Below are 3,100 nucleotides of genomic sequence, written 5' to 3' on the forward strand. Positions count from 1 at the left end.
AGACTACCCTCCTTTGTGTTTGTTCATTTGTGTATGGAGAGCCCTTCTTGGAGTCCGTAATGACTTAGGCTACGCTCTCAGCTAGAGTCCGACGCTGCATTGCACTAGAAATACCTTTTCTGTGAAATCGCTATAGAGCCAACCGGGAACACGTATTCGTTTTGAAAATATAGCATTAAAATTAGTATCACCCTTGTGGCCCCCGTGCAGTGGAAAACCTTAATTCTTTCATTACTAGGAAATGAAAATTTAAAAAAACACGGATCTACCTGTGCACCTATAAAATGGGCACAGCAATTTGTCTCAAATATGAATGAATTTTAAGAAACATACGGGATATGATGATCATTGACCTGACGCCATGATAGTAGGATCTATTAGTCGTTTTATATACAATGTATATACCGTATTGTCATAATACCAATATTTGTCGTTATATATAATGAGTAATATTTAGCAACGTAAATGTGCAGTTCATATGCACAAACGAATACTGATCTTTATGGTATTCAGGTTTTTGTACATCACATATAACATGTCACATAGGAGGTCATACGTGTTGACCGGCATCTATTGTATTTGTTCATCTGTGTATGGAGAGGATTAACGCAGGGATCGATATAATGGGATAGGCATCGTAGTATTACGTAACACACCGAAAGATGTAGTTTAACTCTAGACAATAGGCGCCATATTGCAGGAGGGTTAGAGTTCATAGAGGAAACGTTAAAGGTTAGTAGATTAGGTCACCCAGGCACATCACTAATGTGTTTCACGAGTTGTAATACCGACAGGTAAAAACATTGATTTTGTAAAATTCTCCCAATTTTTAAAATTACTAAATAAGGTTAGTACTTCAAACCATTCTTTGATGAATCTATGCAATATGACGGTAATTTTGAAACATCTAAGAATCAATCTTAAACATCTTCATGATATTCATTTTTTGCGCATGGTCAAAGCATGCTCTTGCGCTATCCACAGACTATCCGGTGGAAACGTCAAAGCAACGATCATGCGTTAATATTTACAAAATGGCGAATGATGTAGTTTAAGTCGAACAATAGCGTGACAGGCGTGACGTAGTTTTTGGCATTGTTCCTATATGCACTTTCACCCTCCTGATTAACGCCATTAAACGCCATTAAAACTCCATCAGTATTAGAGCGTAGTTCAGTGAACTCACCGTATTGCTATTCCAAGTACTTTGATAATACAGATAATATGTATTAATGGGTCGAGGCGATTGCATTGAAAAACCTAATAAATTATTCATAACAGTTACGTAATCAATCGATAGTGCGGACACTTTTCATTTGCAAACCACCAAAATTCGTGATCTTTTAGCGTTGGAAAAGAAACCACGTGAATAGAGTGCCCTCTCAAGAATAGGTTCTCTGTGGTATTACTGACAAAGTCCAACACCTCAATGAAATGGATGCTATAACGTACCCAATCAAGCGAACATATCAAGGTCATATCAGGGCGTTATACAAAGAATGGTCAAAGGTCAACGTTTCCAAAGAAGTATAGTAATAGATGTAGACCAGGAGGGTGAAAGTGCATATAGGAACAATGCCAAAAACTACGTCACGCCGGTCACGCTATTGTTCGACTTAAACTACATCATTCGCCATTTTGTAAATATTAACGCATGATCGTTGCTTTGAAGTTTCCACCGGATAGTCTGTGGATAGCGCAAGAGCATGCTTTGACCATGCGCAAAAAATGAATATCATGAAGATGTTTAAGATTGATTCTTAGATGTTTCAAAAATTACCGTCATATTGCATAGATTCATCAAAGAATGGTTTGAAGTACTAACCTTATTTAGTAATTTTAAAAATCGGGAGAATTTTACAAAATCAATGTTTTACCTGTCGGTATTACAACTCGTGAAACACATTAGTGATGTGCCTGGGTGACCTAATCTACTAACCTTTAACGTTTCCTCTATGAACTCTAACCCTCCTGCAATATGGCGCCTATTGTCTAGAGTTAAACTACATCATTCGGTGTGTTAATACGTAATAGCTACGATGCCTATCCCTTTATATCCCTGTGTAGACACAAGCTTTCGTGCGGGAAACATAAACACATAGTCGTCAGTCGTGTGGTTTTTATGAGATTTGATACGGCGCTGAAGTCTATTGGCTGTCCCAAAATCAGTACCAGACCCGGTTTCCAGACGGCAATGTGTGTGTTGTTACAAGGAATCATACTGCAGTTACTGTCCGTTTTCCTATACACAATACACAGTGCTCTTTCCCATTGACGCGTGACCTTTACAAATAGCCCTACGTTAACAGTATGGGGATATGACTAGTTAACGTCGCTGTGTGAAAATAACCGGCCAATATTAAAAGTACTCTTCTAAAGTTCTAGAAAATATAGTTTTTTAACATGTCTTAAATTCTTAGCTAATTTAGATGTTTGGAAATATTCGTCCTTTGGTGTTTTAGTTAATGTTATAGGTATTAGTACATTGCCTAGTTAACGTCGCTGTGTGAAAAATAACCGGCCAATATTAAAAGTACTCTTCTAAAATTCTACAATATAGTTTTGTAACATGTCCTAAATTTTAGCTAATTTAGGTGTTTGGAGAGGGTCGTACTTTTGTGTTTTAGGAAGGACATGTAAACGACAGATAACACCAAAAATATGAAGAAATTATTTCCAAACCGTGTTAAGTCAAAAATCATTATGTTGCTCATATTCAAGAATGCTGGTTTACAAAAAGCACGCCATTGTCTGATTTCGTGAACAAAGCCACACATAACATTGTTTCCTTTCGTTTCCTTTATAATCGGTTACCCAACTGAAGCTATGAATACCAGCTTTATTGCGCTATCGCACATGAAAACAGTCACTTGTGCACAACCAGAGAAGATCCGATTTAATCAGTTGAGCTGTTTCAATGAGTGTTATCTTGGTTTAATAGCTTTTAATGGGGTTAAGTCCTGCAAAGGTCGAGATGAATTCTACTGTAGACATGACTGCATCATGTGCAAACTCATTTTATCAATGAGTGAACCACATAGAGGAATACGACATCTATCGTGAGCCAATCTGCATTCTGTTGCCTGCAAAAGCCGACGAT

The sequence above is a fragment of the Amphiura filiformis genome, chromosome 20, assembly GCF_039555335.1.
Source record: "Amphiura filiformis chromosome 20, Afil_fr2py, whole genome shotgun sequence".
NCBI lineage: Eukaryota > Metazoa > Echinodermata > Ophiuroidea > Amphilepidida > Amphiuridae > Amphiura > Amphiura filiformis.